Source organism: Amblyomma americanum, chromosome 4 (assembly GCF_052857255.1).
Source record: "Amblyomma americanum isolate KBUSLIRL-KWMA chromosome 4, ASM5285725v1, whole genome shotgun sequence".
Lineage (NCBI taxonomy): Eukaryota > Metazoa > Arthropoda > Arachnida > Ixodida > Ixodidae > Amblyomma > Amblyomma americanum.
In genome coordinates, this window is record NC_135500.1 from 15,524,483 (window position 1) to 15,544,488 (window position 20,006).

Genomic DNA, 20,006 nt, shown 5'->3' on the forward strand with positions numbered 1-20,006 from the left:
GCTTTTATTTACTATACTACGGGCATTAAGGTTCAGCAGGCGTAGGTTCCTATCGCTGGGCGGCTGGCGTCACTCCGTGCCTGAACTCGATTGACGACTGAAGTGGAGACTAGACAGTTTAACTCTTGCACATGTGGCGTCGTCCCGCGCGTAAATTACACTATATACTTTCAGTTTAGCGTTTATCAGAGCGACCTTCTTTCCTACTAGTTTTTCGTGTTTAGCACTACCACAAGGAGCTTTCTTTTGCGGAGCGTCTCGCGCGAATAATCGTTCTGAACCGATATGTCCGTTCCTTTAAGTTTGAATGCGTCTTGCAAGATTTCCTGTTTTTCGTTGTAGTTCTGGGAGAAGATTATGACCGGCCGTTGCTTTCCTGGTTTCCCAGTTTTATGAATCCTTCCGATCGACTGGCAGGTGATGCTAAGCTTTTCAGTAAACTTATCGACAACTTTTTGTTTTAGTGCCGATACAATTTCAGCCAGGTCTACAGATAACCCCCCCCCCCCCACACACACACACACACAGACACACACAAGAACGCATAAAACAAACGCATTTAAGCACAGTTTTTTCCCTCAAACAATAGAAGATTGGAACGCACTCCCTGAGTCGATTTTTAACTCTCCTAACGTGGAACAGGCGCTAAAAACTTTTTTCTCAACTAAAAAAGAAGTGACTCTATTTATTCCCCTTTTTTCAGTATGTATTTTTCTCTTGCTATGTTCATCTTTTTGGTTTCGTTTTTGCTGTGTGTCACACGCAATGTTTTCACGTGGTGTTGTGATTTGTGTTTTTTCATGCCCCTCTTGCTTGGGCCAATGCTGGCCGGCAGTATTTTGAAATAAAAAAAAATAAAAAACCATCATATTTGAGCGCCTACTGCGGTCCTCCAACTCACTGAATTCCGGTTGCAGTTTATTTAGTGTTTCTTCAATGCTGTCGATTCGTGCTACACGGTTTTCTATGTTGGCAAGCTTGGGGATGTAGTAAGACATAAGTTTTTCCAGATTTGTCTGCTGTGCTCGTAGGGCTACAACACCATCTGTTAGCTTATTCTCGCCAGCCAGCAGTAGCTTTAGTAGATCTTTGCTACTGGCGTCCCCCGTATTCCGGTCGGGATGTAACTTAACATCCCCGCACAGAATGAGCTTGCGCACGCTAAACGCTTCACAAGCAATAGAAATGCACTGACGTGGGCACGGCAGAACAAAGCGAAAGGGGCAATTACTCCTGATTGAGCTATAATAATCACTGACCTGCGATGTTTTCTCAGTTGATTTGACAGAAAACACTAGACTCTTTCCGAACAGAGTTAGAAACTACAAGCTGGGACTACATCCGGAACATTGCTGATGCAAATGCTGCATATGAAGCGTTTATGGGTCGTTTCTTATGTATCTATAAAAAGCATTTCATTCGTAAGGAACGTGTAAAAAACAAAAATTATAAAAAACCTTGGATGACCCGTGAACTTCATAAAACAATCCATAAAAAATATCGACTTTTCAAAAAATTTATGAATTCCCGTAATGAGGCGGACCTTCTAGCTTTTAAACGTTTCCGTAATGTTTGAAATAAAGAACTGAAAAAGTGCAGGGACGCCTACTGCTTTCGTTACTTTTCTATGTGCTCAGGTCGAATGAGTGAATTATGGAGTAAAATGAATGCTCTTATGGGACATGGGCAGGAAAAAGATTCCGTAGTAGAGATTATACATGACGGAAAAACGCTGAGAGGGGACGCAATGGTTAATGCTATTAACGAGTTCTTTGTTAACAGGAATGTGACTGCACGCCCTTCAGGAAACAACACAATGCAAAGTACAGCTAACACCAATACTTTTTTCTTAGAACCAACCGACATTCAAGAAGTTTGCTCTGTGTTTGCAAATTTGAAAAATTCGCGTAGCTGCGACGCTGACGATGTGCAAATTAGTCCAGTGAATTATGTCCTTGACGTTATAAGTCCCATACTAACCTACATATATAATCTTTGCCTTTCAACTGCAGTTTATCCAACAAAAATGCAAGTGGCTCGAGTGATTCCGCTATACAAAAAAAAAAGGGTGATAACCGAGATGTTTCGAACTACCGCCCCATATCAATATTGCCTGTGTTTTCTAAAGGTCTGGAAAAAATCCTATTCAAACAACTTTCACGTTTCTGCCACAAATATGATATAATCACAAAATCGCAGCATGGCTTCCAAAAACATCGGTCCACAGAACTGGCACTTCTTGATCAAAAAGAATACATTTTGCAAAACTTCGAGGATAAAAACTACGTTCTGGGGATTTTTGTTGACTTTACGCAGGCTTTTGACAACATTAATCACTCTATTCTTTTTGATAAATTACATCACTACGGTATCAGAGGACATGCACTTAATATGTTAATTAGTTATCTCTCTCGCAGAAAATAATTTGTTCAAGTAAGCCATTTAATATCTAATCAGAAAGCAATAGTCGCAGGCGTACCTCAAGGAAGTATTCTTGGTCCCTTACTCTTTAATTTATACATTAATGATATAGTATGTATATCATCTGACCTGAAGTTTGTTATATATGCAGACGACACTAGTATATTTGTGCCTTCATCCTCTTGTGCTGACGCGTTCGTTGAAGGAAACATAGCCTTAAAAAAGTTGGAAGCTTGGGCAGACAGTAATCAACTGAATATTAATACAAAAAAAACAAAAGCAGTAATTTTTCACCCTAAGGGTAAGCAGCTATCTACCGATTACGATCTTCTGTTTAGAGGTACAAGGATTGAGGTCGTCGAAATAATAAAGGTATTGGGCGTTTTCTTTTCCAAGACGTTGCAATGGGATGACCACGTAAACCATATTTTGCAGAAATTATGTTCCATAACAGGTATACTCAGTCGAAATCGTTATGTCTTTCCAATGTCTGCAAAACTAGCCATTTATTATGCCTTATTTTCTTCTTACATGAACTATTCTCATTTAGTCTGGGGCACAACGACCGACAAAATCCTTAGTAGTCTTTTAAGGATGCAAAAAAAGGTTTTACGGATCATTAATAATTTGCCTAAGTTTTACTCAAGTAAATTTATCTTCAGAAATCTTAAGGTCATTCCAATAACTAAAATGTATCATCATAAACTCCTACGCGAATATAAACTCAGCATCAAGGAAAATCAAAGGCTGTTTTTGGACATATCGAACTTAGAATTAATAGGCAACGCGGCCTACAATACGAGGACAACAGACCGTTGGAAAGTGCCAAAATGCCGTACGAACTATGGGTTTCAGAGTCTTAGGAATAACCTGCCTCGATTACTAAATGAACATATTAAAGCGGGAACAGATATTTTAGGACTAAATTTCCGGAACCTGAAGGCGTTGTTTTATTAATTTGCATGTCCCTAATACACACCACACATTTCATAAACAAAACACCTTGTACAGATATTTAGCCACTGTTTCATTATGACTGCATGTCTTTATTTCCCGACCGTTCCATGAGCTTGTCGCCATACCTTTCATAAAAATGCCAAGTTATAATTTTGTTTGTCTCTATATTTCTGTATATTTTTTTTCTGTACATTTGTTTCTGGATTGTGTTGCTTCGTTGCCGTCAGTGCCAGGGGGGACCAAGATTTTTTTTTCAAGCCGTAAAGGAACGGCTTTTCTTCTTGGCCCCTTTCACAATGTGTACGTCATGTTGTGAAGAACAAAATAAAAATGAAAATGAATGAAAGCAGAGGAAGCGCATGCAGGCCGCATGCCTATGCTTGGCCCACAACTCGAAGGCTTGCAGATCCTCTTCTATAGGGGAGCTCCCTGATGTCACGCCGCTGGTAGACGGCGCTGAACTTGTGATGTCTTGATGCACAGGAAAGGCGCAATAATTCGTCGCTGATGCGGGCGAAGCTGCCAAGCATGCATCAGTCTTTGGCACATATTGCTGTGATGGCGTTCCGGCAAGGCCACCTAGAGAGAGAGAGAGAATGAACATTTAACTGTAAAAAGAAGACCGAAGCGGATTGTGGGTAGGTCTTTAGTCAAAAGCTCCAGTGGCTTTCGCCGACGTGGCTTCAAGGGTGCCGCTGGCCAGCGTCACCTCCCACTGCTCCAGCGCCGCGTTGTGCGGCTTTAAGTGGCTCGTTTTATCTGAGCATGTCCATGTAATGTGCTTCTATGTGGGAATTTCGCCACATCAAGGACATGTATCTGCGTATAATGTTGGGTGAATACGGAGTAGGTGGTGAAGATTGGGGAAAGTAGGTGTTTGGATGCTTCTTAGGTGGTAGGAGTCCTCCGGGAAAGTTTCTAATGTGGTGGGGGATAGAAACGCCTATTTAGGCGGAGGCTCTTTAGGCGGGTTGAAAAATGCGTTGAGAGGGGGTAGAGAGTAGAGTCAGTGTGCCCCGCTCGGTTGGTGTAATCTCCAGCTGGGGCATCTGCCCTAATATTGCCATCCAGACCTGCGTGTCCTGGGACCCAGGTGATGACGTGATCCTACTGGAGATTGCCACCCAGCACGCGGAGAGCCGAGCGCTGGACACGTCCACTCGTATAGGCTCTACGGGCGGCTTAGGGGTCTAAAAATGTGAGCAAGGCCAATTAGAAAAACCTGCATGAAGCAGAGGAAGTGCATGCTAGGCCACATGCTTATGCTTGGTCCGCCGTGCCCACTCATGCACTCCCACTCTCTCTCATTTTGTCCGCCTGTATCAACTCGCCCTCGATTGTGTCTTCACTCTTGCTTACAATGCTGATTTCTTGCAGCCTTAGTTTACATGTCTTCTTTTCTTCTTTCCCGCATTCCTTCAGTGAAGTGGCAGGTTTGAACCTGTCCCGTTCTTCATTGACAGTCTGGGCTGTCTCAAAGGATCAATAATGCAACGGCCTGTTTGACCGATGGAATTTTTTTTACACGTCAGTGGGATGCTATAGACATCCCACTGAGTGTGCAGCTAGAACAGTAGTTGAGTTGAGTGGTTGTAAACTACCGGTGGGATTAGCCTTGCAGTTGCTGCCGGCAATTGCTCCACCGTAGCGACACTTAAATAGAAATCACAGAAACACGTCAGGTATATGAATATTCAGATCAAATGCATTCCAGTCACAGAGCATGAAAAGCCTGCCAAGAATTCTGGAAAAAATAGACACTACCATCGACGAAAGCTGTGAATAAACTGATGAAGATGTGTGTAATAGGGTGCCCGAAAAGGATAAAGACAAAACAAATATTTTGATTCAGTTTCATAGCCGATCGAAGCGGGATGCTGTAGCTGAAAAAGCTAGGAAAAAGCGTGTTTAAACCTTTTACCTCGGCTTCATAGATACTTTCCCGGTCTTTCTGAACGAACATTTGGGTCCTCAGCTAAGCAAACTACTAGGCATGACCATTTGCAAAAACGATGGAATTGTACTGGAAGTACGCATGGGCAGAGGGTGGCAAGATTTTTGCAAGGAAACTGCGACCTACATACCTTGCAACTAACAAGTTTCGCGATCTAGAAAAGAACTGAATACCTCCTAATCTGTGTTTTACAACCCTACGTGTCAGACAAAAGAGGGTTAGTGATTATGTCAAGTCCCGTGAAGTAGGCGCTATGCAACCTAGAAATCCCAAAACCACATTCTTTATTCATATCAATGCACAATCAGCACGAAATAAAGTTGACGAAATCCTTGCTTTTCTTGCAACCTTCGGTTTTGATTCGGATGGTCTCATGATCAGTGAAACCTGGTAGAAAAGTGATCTTGATGTCCTCAAGCCTCAAGGTTACACGACGTGTTTTGTAAACCGTACCCTACGAAGATTTGGTTTTATGGAGGTTTAACGTCCCAAAGCGACTCAGGCTATGAGAGACGCCGTAGTGAAGGGCTCCGGAAATTTCGACCACCTGGGGTTTTTTAACGTGCACTGACATCGTACAGTACACGGGCCTCTAGAATTTAACCTCCATCGAAATTCAACCGCCGCGTCCGGGATTGAACCCGCATCTTTCGGGCTAGCAGCCTAGCGCCATAACCACTCGGCCACCGCGGCGGCGTACCCTACGAAGAGGAGGTGGTGTCATGTTAATGGCGAAAAATAGCTTAAATTGCCGCCTTATTGAGCCGCGCTCACTGGCTTCGGACGATTACGATGTGCTGAACATTAAAAGCAGTGACATGGTTGTTCGTGTTATGTATCGGCCGCCTAGCGTAGCTGCCTATAGCTTCATTCCCTTCTTGGAAAAATATTTAAACTGGTCATACTTAAAAGCAAACAGCGCAATTACGAGCGCCGGAGCAGAAGAAACACTGGACGAGAGCTGTCTGACGAAAGAAATTTTATTCGAAGAAGGCAACACAATATATGGAAAATGTGGCCAACCTATCAACAAATACACAAGCAAAACCCATGTTGTTACGTGGCATGAACGCATGCAACCTAACTGTTATGTAATAAAGTAGATGGCTTACTAACGCACAACCTTGTTTTCTTCGTCATGTGGTAGGCTTCCATAATCTCACGTGTCAAGCGGGACGGGTGCTTGTACAGGATATCACAAATGCAAAGAAGGGAAACAAGACTTGCAGTCACGGATATGGTCAACGAGATTAGTAAACTTGTTAGCGTCAAATTATTTGCATTGTTACGGGCCGGGTAGCAGCATCCCACCGGTGCCACCATTTGTCACGTGCCGGGTAGCAGGATCCCACCGCTGATCAACAGCTGTTATGACTCGGGTAGCATGACCAGTTGTGATGCGGGTTAGCTTGGTTGGGCGGGAGAAGGGATGAAGGATGGAAGCTGACATTTGGGAACGAAAACAGGTGGGTTTACTGGCACTTTGAAGAAACTTATTTATATTATGAAGAAAGAAAGCGCAAGCAGTCAAGAATTAAAAGGTAATTGCGCCGAGCAACTGGATGAGCCTTGTCGCCAGGGCCCAGAGCGTTCGTTCTCACTTAATACGCTTGTTAAATACCCAATGGCTCCGCCCCGTCAACAGGCGGTGGCCAGTTCAACACGACGCACAACTCTTCTTCAAGATCGGAAGAGTCGCAAACCACTTAGCACGCGGAATTGTCGAAGGTCTGTGTAACCACGATACAGTTGCAGCATCGGTGCGGCAGAGTTGACGTGGGGTCTTAGTGTATGCGGTATTCTCTCAGTGTCGTCCAGGCAGCATAACTGCTGCTGCAGCCCATGGTTGTCGGCGGGTTCGGGAACGACGTGATCGGAGACGGAGTATCGAGAGCCAGAGAGCGCTCCCCATCTCGAAACGTTGGCAAGCACGGTGAGGTTTTCCCTCCCTTGTTCACTTTGTGATTTTGCATGAGTAATGAGATTCTAGCATAAATATGCGAATATATCAAAGTATACTATCACAGCATAAGCATTCGGAGCGTTTTATACCTTCTCATGCACCTAGCTTACAAACGGGAATCTCGGAACTTGACGAACATCCAGTCAGCCGCACGTACGTGTAGCCGGGGGCACGCCCACAGCAAGGGCTGTCACCGGGACCCCCTTGAAGCTGTTCCGATGGCGATGGTGATGGTGCCACTGTGACGCAGCCCTTCTTGCAGTAATGGTGATTCGCCACCAGCTTGAGTAGGCTCCGCTGAAGTCGGACCTTGAGCCATTTCTTTTATGGTGACCCCTCCGGGGAAGTCATTTCATTCATTTTATTACCTTAAAGACCCCGTTATGAGTGTTAGACAAGGGGTGGGCAAAAATAAAATAACTATTCTCTTTATACAATCTGCGCGGAAACACTTTCACGTAACGTCATGTGACACGTGGTGGCAGCTATGTGGTGGGGAAGGTCACTCCGGTCGGCTGCTGATCTTAGAAAGATGACGTTGAAAAAGTGGTAGTGCGGGTACGTGGTCTTGCAAATTGAAGCGGATGATCAGTGCTGAAAGAAAAAAACGTAAAGCAGGTATGCATATTTACGGTTCCTGATGTAGTGCAGAACAGTAAAACATGTGATAAGGACAGATACTGGCAATCCGGCGGCGAAGTGAAAGAAGCTGTAGATCCGATTGGTTTTTCAGGGAAGAAATGGTGACATCGTGTGAGTAGCATGAATATATTATTCTAGCGGCTCTATTTTGAGTTCCTGAAGTGTGTTAGCCAGATATAATTGGTGGGGATACCAAAGTGCAGATTATTGCTCTGTTTTGCGAAGCATCAGTATCATGTAAGCGAGTTGTCTCATATGGTGAAGAGCACTACGGAGATGACGCAGAACCAAATGATTTGTTTGCAGATGAAATGATCAGATCAAATAATCAGTTTATTAAAACATCCTGAGATGCTTAGGGGCACGGACTAAAAGCGAAAGGTGGCTTGACGAGGTCCGTGCCCCTTACAAGGAATACAGGGGAAAACGCGGAATGTATGAAATACAGGCAGTGAATAAGCAGAAAACGCAGCTGCACACAAGGCAGAAAGGCGTACGAAAGAAACGAAAAATGCAGATAACAAAACGCAAACAAACTTGAGATTTCCAGATCATGAAAAAACCTAGTGTACAGAAGTGACTAAGAATAAAAAATGCATGGCAAGAAAGTTAAGTGAAGAAAAAACGAGAACGAAATAACACACATCGCTGTATCTGTGCTTATTTCACAAACAAAACAAAGAAACTCACTATATATATTTCCAGGTATTTTTCCTAGTCTTTAGAGAAACATACTGCGTAGGTTCAATGCACATGGTAACTGCGCTAGAGACACGGACAAAGATAGAAGGACACCACGAACGCTAACATCAACTGGCTTTATTCCAGACAGGCACATGGATATATAGGCAAACGTGTACATCAGATCACACCCTAAAGCGCATGTGCAACTGCACCTTGTTCAGGAAATGTATTTCTTTAGATAACAGTGATACCGATTGGTTGCTTACGCAAGGCTGTCGTTCTATGTGAATGAGGAATGCTTCCAGTATTTCGCGTTGTTTTTGATCTGAGCTTGCAAAAATGACCCTGGTCTGATTAAATATCGGAGAACATTTATCCTTGCATCGTTTGCAATGTGCCGCCAAGTGTCCCGTACCTGATAATGCCTCGACAGCCAGCTTGTGCTCCATAAGCCGAATATTGATACAACGGCCAGTTTGGCCGATGTAGCAATTCCCGCATGACAGGGGAATTCTGTATACCACATTAATCCTGTAGGCCACATATGACCTTTGATGTTTTATCGGGCAACGGGGCTTCTTCAAAATTGAGGCCTGCAGGACTAATGTGGTATGCAGAATTCCCCTGTCATGCGGGAATTGCTACATCGGCCAAACTGGCCGTTGTATCAATATTCGGCTTATGGAGCACAAGCTGGCTGTCGAGGCATTATCAGATCGGGGACACTTGGCGGCACATTGCAAACGATTTAAGGATAAATGTTCTCCGATATTTAATCAGACCAGGGTCATTTTTGCAAGCTCAGATCAAAAACAACGCGAAATACTGGAAGCATTCCTCATTCACATAGAACGACAGCCTTGCGTAAGCAACCAATCGGTATCACTGTCATCTAAAGAAATTCATTTCCTGAACAAGAAGGTGCCGTTGCACATGCGCTTTAGGGTGTGATCTGATGTACACGTTTGCCTATATATTCATGTGCCTGTCTGGAATAAAGCCAGTTGATGTTAGCGTTCGTGGTGTCCTTCTATCTTTGTCCGTGTCTCTAGCGCAGTTACCATGTGCATTGAATCTAAAGATCACAAACTAGCCCAGCTGTCTGCTTTAAATGCTTTAACTGCGTAGGTCTCTGAACGATTTGTTGAAGCCATCTCGGTTATCTTCATCGGACAGTTCGTTCAGGGTAGCTGGCAGACGATATTTCAACATTTGTTTCCGGTAATTTGTGCGGCATACATAAACTTTCCCCTTTTCCGGATTTCGTGCACAATACACAGGATAGTTCGTAGCAAGTGCGGCTAGCACTGCTAAAGAATTGCCGTGTTTAATTATTTCCGACTTGTAATGACAGATTAATCTATAAGAATATAAAGACTCTATGCCAATTATGTTAAATTGTTTGTTACATGTACCTGTCAGGTTAAATCGGAAGACAGAGAGACACCCAAATATTTATATAATGTTAATAGATCAATCGGGGCACCGGAAAAATCATAGAAGTATAAAATAGGGTTATAGCGGTGGTGAAAGGACCTAGTCCTACAGCTAGTACGATTCAAATTCATTAGCCATTGATTGCTCCATGATTGTATGTTGCTTAAGTCAGTATGCAAAGAGTCTTGATCGAAAGAGTTAGCCACAGGTTGGTAGATAAAACAGTTGTCAGCAAACAAGCGAAAATGGCATGACACATTGAGAGGTAAATCGTAAGATAAGAAGGTAAGATACTTTTATACGGTGTGGAAGTAAGTATTGTTAATGAAATTAAGACCCTTGGCGTAACATTTTCTGAGACCCTTACGTGGAATAAGCATGTTGAAGTACTCTGCAATAAACTTAACAAGGTTTGCGGGATACTAAACAGGCACCGCCACTTCCTACCAATCGCAGTTAAACGCGTAATTTATAACGCAGTATTTCTGTCTACACTAAACTACTGCCATCAAATCTGGTCAACTACATCTAAGGAAAACATAGGGAAACTTAAAATCCGTCAGAAACGTGCCTTGCGTGCGATTGCTAATATTCCATGTCATGCGCATACTTCTGATTACTTTCATCACTTTAAACTTCTTCCCATAGAATCTATCTATCTTTTTCTTCTCACGTCTACATATCGCTCGTCCGTTTTGGCGTGTAATCGCAGCTTCCTGGAATTAATAAATCTTCGACCCCACATTTCCTTCTACAATACTCCTCGAAATGACTCATGGGTTGTGCCTTTCTGTCGTACAGATTATGGTCGCCAGTCCATTTCTTATCACGCAGCTGTTCTTTTAAATAACCTTGCGGCCATCGATGTCTGCCGGGAAAAGATGTCCAAACGAGCAGTTTATGCACATTTTCTTGCAGCTAACGCCTGATAAATTTTGTATGCTTGTGTTTGTACTTTTTGGTGTTCTTGATGTATGTTACTTGTTGCTTACTTTATTCTATGCTGTGTTTTTGACTGCCATGAAGTGTTCTGTACTGCTGCAGATTCTTTTTCTCAATGGTGTTGAAAGGTCCTTTTATAGGCAGTGTGTTTAAGCTGAAGTGTATTTAACGAAATCTGTTTCTAACTTCTTGAAGCTAAATGTGTATTTTTTTCAAACTGCTGCCGAATTGTACATGAGGGGGCCGGGCTTCGTCAAGCCGCAATCATGCGGCTTTTACTCGCCACCCCCTCTTCCTTCTTGAGAGAGAAAATAAAAATTTGATTTGATTTGATGTAGATTAAGAACGGTAGGGGCCCAATAACGGCCCCTTCCGGAACGCCTGAAGTAACTGGTGAGAGATTTGAGTTGGGATTTTTAAGTGAAACGAACTGACAACGATTATTAAGAAATGATTTAATTCATGCAAGTGCATTTCGGCGCAGGTCTAAGTTTGAAATTTCAGGAACAGGCGATTGCGCTTATCGAATGCTGTCGCGAAGTCGAGATACATGGAAGCTGTTTGCATGTTAATACGGAGGTTGGTGTGCAAATCATGAAGAAAACAGCCAGCTGAGTCTCGCATGGCAGTTTTTGTTTTTTTGGCGAAATCTGTGTTGTGATGGATGGAAGGAATTATTTGAGCCAAGAAATTTATGATCAGAGAATAAATGGCATGTTTCATGAGATTCCAAGCCACACCGGTCAGGGAAACGGGGCGGTAATTGAGAGGGGAATTTTCATTACCTGGTTTCTGCACGAGAATGACCTTCCCCAACTTCCAATCAGCTGGTAGTGAACCTGCATGAAGTGACAGCGTGAAGAGCAAACATAAGTATTTAGCAGCGATATGCTTAGTGTTTTTTAGAATTCCCGGGTTAATTTCTTCCAGTGCGGCTGATGAGCATGACTTTAGATTTTCAATTAGACATTCAATACCGAAAGAAAAAAAAGTAACAGATGACATAGCAGGCAACGTGCTAGCGCTTACCGTGAGATGCAATGCGTCGGTTTCAGTGGTGAAAATGGAGGATAAAGCTGAATTCAATGTGTTGAAACATTCAATATCAGTTACCGGTTCATTGTTATCATTTCTAAGGGAAATGGTACGCGCGAATTGAAGGTTTATGGTCTCCAAAATTTAATAGGGTATACAGTCAGGAACTTCGGTAGTTCAGTATGAATGAATGTTTCGCACATTTAGTGGTAGATACATGCGCACGTTATGGGTCATAGTATTTCGCCCAGGTATTGGGGTTATATGTCTGTTTCGCAGCGCGAAAAAGGCGTTTTTCTTGTTATCAAGCCTTTTGAGGAAATTAGTGTACCAAGGTTTTTGCTGATTAGAGCGGAACCTATTTTTGCGGATAAGTTTGGCTGTTAGCTCGGTAATGTTTTGCTTAAAAAGGGACCAATTTTCGTGAATGCAGTGGTCAGTGAAAGGAGATTCAAAAATCGGGAAAAGTTGTTTAGTTCGGCATTAATAGCAGCGTAATTGTTTAGCATAAAGAGTGATTGCTTTCTTTGGGGGGGTGCTCTGTTAAATGTTTGAAGCTTAAAACAGGGTGGATTATTTTATGATCACTGATTGCCTTCAAGTATGAAATCAAAGATAAATACCCGGGATGTGAGATTAGAAGGAGGTCAAGAATATTTGCACAACCCTTAGCGACACGCGTAGGCAGAGCTGAATAAGGTTGAAATGAAGAAAAATTGTATGAAGGTTTGGGGTGCTTCATGTCGGGAAGTTGGGTTAGCTTGATCCCAGTTGATTTCAGGATAATTGAAATCCCCAAACAAAATTATTTGCGCGTTTCGGCATTTTCTGGTAAATGTATTTAAAGCTTCATTAATATTATCGGAAAAGTCAGGGCTGTTGTTGGGCATACGGTAACAAACACCAATTAACAATGTAGCGGGGCAGCATTGCATAGCAACCATGGTTGTTAAAGATTACTTGGAGTGCTGATTAAATAACACGGCTCCTCAGGGAGGTGGGCCTGCGGTGGAACCACGAAAGTGACTACGTGAAGTGGGCTATGAACAACCGTTTCATTAGCAACCTGTGCGACTACCTCAGCGCAACGGGTCTTCACTCCTTCTTTTAACTTTCTATCCCGTGCATTCCTTCCCCCCTTTCCTTTTTCAACTTATGCCTCATGGCACACTTCTCGAATAAAAAAAAATAGCACGGAAGATCCTGGTGCACTACAATGAGGACTTCTTCACCTCGAGATTATTTGCGATCATTTCGGAAGAGATTAAAATTTGGCGAATCAGCCAGGACTGCAGCGTCTGTAACACTGACTGAGAGCCATTTTGCGGTAAGAATAAGCATGGTGCTGCCTGACTGGCTGGCAGAAAACTTGATTGGTGTTACCCCATACACACCTCTCTAAGCAAAGCTTAGTCACTGGCTGCCGCACTTGGCGAACGAGTTTCTTGGCCTGAATGCACGGCTTGCGGCTTGGACTAGTTACAGCGCTTAACTGTTTGCATCTTGCGATTTTTGTTCATCTGTGTGTTAGTTTTATCCTGCCCAAGAGCATGAACAGGCATCGCCAACCTTTTTGCTAGGAAAGCACACGAAGGTCAAGTTCTTGTCGTTCCGGCAGATGTAAAATGAAGTTAAGTGCGTACTGTTATTTTTTTTAAATTTTGCCGCGCAGGTAATTTTGAGGGAAGAAATGCGTGCTCAGTGGTTGTTTTTTCTTGCGCTGACACTTTAAATGCAGTAAATTATCTCCATAGATTTTATTTCACGCGAAGTTTCGTTTTTTCCGCGTCGACAATTGATGGTTTGATAATACTTTTTGCTCGAAAGGTTTTTCTTGCGCCGCTTGCCCTTCGTCGCCTTCACTCTTCTTTCCCGTTTATTCCTTGTATCTTTTAATAGTTTTTCACAGGCCTTGAAATTTGAGAGCCTTGAATGCCTCCGCCAAGACTGCTCAATAACTATAGCGGTCACAACAATAGCATGAGTATCTAAAAACATGACCAGGGGTAATTGGTTTTACATTATAATTAACAAGGCCGTGACTCGTTCATATTCAACAATACGTGAGTCACCAAACGACACCTATAAATTCTTCTGTGCTGATCTCTTTTTCCAAGCGATCCTTTGTAAAATAAAAAGGACAGAAAACGCAGGACCTAACAGTATGCCTACAATAGTTTATGGATTCTGTTTCCAAGCTACGCAGGTCACCTTTACAAGGTTGAAGTGCAATGACTTATGTGAGTGACATTTAGACGAACAGTAATGACGCTCAAGCGGACTAAATGAACCTTTAGCTTTTAAAAACGGCGTCTAACATAATCGACAGTGCAACCATGAAGCATAAAAATCTATCTATAAAAATCTGTTTATTACACGGCAGAAAATTTGAGCGTGTGGAGGAAAAAAATATGTGTGTCTCAGTCAGCAATTACGCTGTGTGTACTATCGCGATGGAAGGAAACGCGAAGAACGCAGCGCCTAAGCTCTCCGTGGTTCGAATTTCTTTTCATGGCGCTTTTACTTTGGTGGTAAGAAAAAGACCTGAGAGGTGTCCTAGAGTGCATCACGGAAGATTCTATCGTATTTCTGCGACCATCGAAGCATAAACGCGATGAAAAGAAATAGGAATAACGAAGCGCGTAGTTGGGGAGGGGGGGAGGGGCTTTGCTTCATTCGAATTTCTTCCCATCGCCGCTTTACAATACCAGAGCATTGCATCACGTGCTAGTGCCATTCCATGGCGTCATCATCATCATGCTGACTACACCCACTGCAGGGCAAAGGCCTCTCTCATGTCTCTCCAATTAACCCTCTCCTTTGCCAGCTGCGCCCACCCTTTGCCTGCAAACCTCCTAATCTCATCCGCCCACCCAACCTTCTGCCGCCCCTGCTGCGCTTACTTTTTCTTGGAATCCACTCCGACACCCTTAAGGACCAGCGGTTATCTTGCCTTCGCAGTACATGTCCTGCCCAAGCCTATTTATTCCTCTTCATTCCGACTAGGATGTTATTAGCACGCGTTTGTTCCCTCACCCACTTCTGCCCGCTTCCGGTCTCTTATAATTACATCTATCTTTTTTTCCTTTTTTCTATGCATTGCTTTCCATGCCAATGCACAGCAAAAAACGTCCTTTCACCGCGCGGACAGAGCGCTCAGTCATGTCCTGCGGAATGCTTGTCAAGGCCACATTAATTCTATGCTTCAGATCATCAAGGCTGGAGGGCTGCATGGTATAAACCCTATTCTTAACGTATCCCCAGAGAAAAAAGTCCAGGAAAGATAAGTCTGGTGACCTCGGAGGCCAAAAAGTCGGTCCTCCGTGCCCAATCCACTGCCTGGGAAAGTTCGTGTTCAAAACGTCCACAGCACGAGATAATGAGTGTGGTGGAGCCCCGTCGTGCTGAAACCACATCAGCTTCAGCCCGTTACGCGGAAGTTCTGACGCGAAGTTCATGGCCACATCATTTAGGATGCACTCGGTGTAGTTCCTGCCGGTGAGGGTCACGTCAATAAAATAGGGGCCTAAAATGCGTCCTGGAAATATCCTGCACCATACATTTGCGGACCACCGAACCTCATTTCTTTGTCCTCATACCCAATATGGGTTGGCGGCCGAAAAATAATGGGCGTTGTGCAGATTTAACTTGGAATCTCTGAAGAAGTGCGCATCATCGGTCCATCACGTTGTCTAAAAATTCATGGCTCTCCTCGCATATGATTATGCACCAGTTACAGAAATCGAGCCGGCACTGAAAATCATACCCACCGAGTGCTTGGTGATGATGATGATTATGGATTTTTGTTGCGAAAGGGCATCTATGGCCAAAGAGCGCCATGACACAATGTATTTTCTACTTCTCATGTTGGGGTCAAAGACCAATTTCCCAAGCATTTCACCCTAAATAAGCCGAGCACCTGACCAGGGGAAAGCTTGAAACCATTGTATCACCGATGGGTACCCGGAGGCACTGGGATTGAACACCGCAGCTCCCGCATGCCCAGTGCTTGGTGCAGGCATACCTTGTACGGGTGCATGTTGTGCTTTTTGAGAACTCTCCAAACAGAAGGGAAACTGCATCCCAATGAATCGGCGATTTCTTTCACGCTGGCCTTTGGGTTGACTTTCACATAGGCCAAGCCGCCAGTTTCAAACTTTTAGCTCAAAACTGAGCCCCTTCTTTGACGTTGAGGGAGCACCGACCCTGTTCTCGCAAAACGACTGAAGACTCTTCTGAAAGTGCAGCGAGAGGAACAATGCAACCAGGATTCGCATCTTCGTACAACCGTGCCGCTAAAGTGGCATTCTTCTGCGCGCGCACGCACCCTGTAACAATGTCAACCATTTCAGTGGTCCAAAAGTGGCCTCCAACACTCGCGGCCATGTCAGAGCTCAACTGACGCGAAGACAGTCTGCTTACGAGGTGACCACTCCCAAGACGTTTCCTAAGCTGTCTCCGCCGCTGTCATTCTTGACTTATTTCCGAATTCTTTGCGCCGATTTATGCGGCGTTGCATGGGCTGTCGGCGTTCCTAGGTTATCACTCTCGCCATGCATCAGCAAAGGATATGCTGGCCATCGGAGCACCTTATCACTCTTCATCGGCGCAGCGCCAGCAGACGCGCGCATAGTCACGATGTTCGAGCCTGGACGGGACAGTGCAGACCACGTGACAAATTGACGCAATTTGATTGACGTCGCTTTTGCCCTGCCCCCGGCGCGCGGTATTCGAATGGTGCCAGAAATGGCCCAGAATACTTGAGCCACAGCGGCGAGTGTAATCGCGTTTTCAAAATTCTAAAAGCTCGTATGGTTATTACTAACGGCCGGTACAAACCACTAATAGCAAGCGGGCGCCAATCAGCAACAGTTAAAAATTTAATTATCTGAATTTATTTAAAAACTTTACTAGTTAACATGATTCGCTTGTTTTTTGGCGTCCGCCAACACAGATATAACTATGCCGCAAAAAGCTTTTCTTTACCTCCCAACCCTATTTTAAAAAATTACTGATCACCATTTCTGAAACACATGGTACATTGCCACGAATCAATCGTAGTGTTCGTTTCTTCAATCTTCAAAGCTGCCGCCGCACCGCTTTATCGCTTCGCTTGTGAATGCAAGACGCGACCAGATTGATCTGGATTGTTCGCATCCAGGCGGACCGATTCTACCTTGTTCCAGAATGCTCTAGTAACTTTGAAAACGTTTTCTCGAAAGTTCGCTATGAGCTATAAATTGAGGAGGGCCGACAGAGGCGGCCATTTTGTCCGACGACCGCTGAGCACGCTTGTTGGTGCGCCGCCGCCGAGTCATTCAGTCCATTGCGGGTGCAAGTGAGCCCAAATAAACAGTTTTCTTTTAGGCTTTTAATGGCTCATACTCGCGGTGTCCGTCCGTCCGTTAGGCTCTTCAGCAGCATTCAGCAACTCGATAAGAAAAGAAAACATTTATACACGAAGGGATTCGAACCACCGTCCTTCCGTTGCGCAGCCGAGCGTGTCAAGGACTACGCTACTTCCTGCCAAAGCGTGTGTAGTTCTCCTTGTCTGGGACGGTGGAGAGTGTTTGCAGAAAGGCGTCGAATCAGACGGATGCCTCCCACACGCCCTCCTGTGCCTTCAGCATTTAAGATTCACAAACAAATGTGTGCTTAATCACCATCTTATAACCGCCCATATGTGACACAAGCAGCAACATCGCGCTAAATGCTTTCGCCTCACCGCACTTGAGGTCAACAAAGTGCCCCCCCCCCCCTCCCCTGAATGTTTTACAACAACTTTTGGCTGCCTTCCTCCCTGCTTCGACTGCCGTCACCACTACGTGACAATATATATGCATGGCTTTGGAGTGAACTTGACTTGTGAGCTAGCGCTTGTCCTTGTTTTTTTCTCGGTTTGGTGCTCGTGTTTCTGCGCATTTTTTTTTAGTATGGAAGTTTGGGTTGGTCTGTAAGTCATGACTTGGAGGGGGTGGGGGGTGGGGGGGGGATTAGTGCGCGACAACCAAGGACATCAGGGGTACACAGGGCGAGCGCTAACTGGCAGCTGAAAAAATTGCAAGCGAAATGAGTTCCACGATTGAAACGCGCCTGCCTAGCTATCCACAGATTTTACGACTTGGGAGGTGTAAAGAGGTAGGACGGGGTTCATTGGAGACACAAGGGAGAGGCCCCTTTCCCCTGCAATCGGTGTAGTCAGGCTGATGATGTTGACGATGATGATGAGATGTAAAGATAAACTGAACTGAGATCATTTGAGAGCTAAAAAGCGAGCTCAGAAAGAACAAGGAGCACATCCCCCCTCTTCTAATAGCAATGCAGAGGAGATTACTCGGATGGGGGAGGTGCTCCCTGTTTTTTTCCAATAGCAGTACAACAAACAGCAATTTTTGCACACAATCTTGTAAAAGCAAATACAAAGGCAATTAAATAAAATTGCACGACCTGCATCGGTTACAGTATTTTTGCGTTAAAGAACAGCAGTTTGAAGGCTGAATCTAATTACGGATTTCAGATATTTACACACATTTATTCATATCCTTTGACTACAGCGGTGGCCTAGTGGTTTGAGCATCCGCCTCGCATGCAGAAGGGGCTGGATTCGATCCCCAGTGCCGCCGGGTGCCCACAGGTAATACAATGGGTACAAGCTTTCCCGTGCCTGGTGCTTGGCTTCTGTAGGATGAAATGCTTGGAAAATTGGTCTTTGACCCCACCTTGTGAAATGAAAAACTACCTTGTGCCATGGCGCTCTTTAGCCAAAGCTGCCCTTGCGCCATAAAAACTTCATCATCATCACCATATCTTTTGACGACATATCGAGTGTTTGAGAATTTGTTATTAAATATTCGGCTTCAGAATAATTTCAATCGAGCATCAATAAACTATTTTTGCTTGTTTTCCTACAAACACATTAAATTAACGGCCGATTTTCAAATACCATGTCGGTTTAAGTTGAACTACTGTGGTTCTGTTTCCTCAGATTTATGCCACTGTTCGTAACTAGAATTTGCATTAAGTGTAGGTGCGGACAAGTGTTGTGAATTTGGGTTCTGGTTAACGTTCACATTTAAACAGCGAGAAGGACTAGACACAAGGAATGACACCAGCCGATAGTCAGTGCTCGTGGTGTCTCCTTCCTTTTGAGCCTTCCTTCGCGTTGTTTGAAGCATGCGCATATTTGTGATTTCTTGTAAGATATTTAAGTTATCGGTCGTTAGTTTACCGTCTGCGGTTTGTCTAAACTATCAATTTTTTGCTAGTTTCGTTTTCGCAAAGTAGCTTCATATTCTGTGAAATAATGTGCTGTTTATTATGTGATGCACAGTCTTCAATATATGTATGTGTCTCGTTTTCTAGTCGCTTTCTATATAAGGAGCATGTCATTTCGGTACCGATGCTCATGCAGTGCTGATCTAAACACCATCGCTGTTTGCTTTCGCAGTACGCCCACATCGCCTCGAATTATCAAGCTGCATCTTCGCTCAGCGCTGCCACACGTACGTTGGAAAGTGCGCCTCCGCCGGAATTCTGGTCCCGTGAAAACTACGGCAGTGTCTCGAAGACAGCGCACGACATAAAACAGGCCCCATTGTCTGGATTTCACAGTTCGGCGGCGGTACACACACAGCACGGATCTAAACCTCACCGTTCTTTGCATCCGCAGGTAAGGAACTTTGTGTCATTGGTTCTGTAATCCTTTGTACAGCACCGCTGCCGAACAATCTACACTCAATACCTGTAGTTTGCTCTATCAGCGCTTGGGTGTTCAATGAGGGGAACGTATATGCTGGAAAAAGCACTGCGAAGGGGGGGGGGGGGGGGGGGGCGCTGCTTAGGAACAAGACGGAACAAACTTTCCGTGTTTGTTCCTTGTTAGCATGCTTGCAGCTCTCGAGCATGTGAGGCGTGATTTGAGAAAAGCAATGTGGAAGCTTAAAAAAGTGTATTTTACTGCACTGAATTTGG

The 20,006-nt window shown here is 44.2% G+C and overlaps 1 protein-coding gene across 14 annotated transcripts in view; it reads left to right on the forward strand.

Annotated features, from left to right (window-relative positions):
- Nucleotides 1-20,006, forward strand: part of LOC144127803 (FMRFamide receptor-like) — a 1,107,197-nt gene that overhangs the window by 928,912 nt on the left and 158,279 nt on the right. For 13 of the 14 annotated variants that reach the window (XR_013313569.1, XM_077660725.1, XM_077660726.1 and 10 more), the window contains one exon: nt 19,483-19,704. The exons of the other annotated variant lie outside the window; for it this stretch is intronic. The gene's annotated coding sequence lies outside the window, so the exon portion shown is untranslated. The remainder of the gene's footprint in view (nt 1-19,482; nt 19,705-20,006) is intronic. 14 annotated transcript variants of the gene reach the window in all.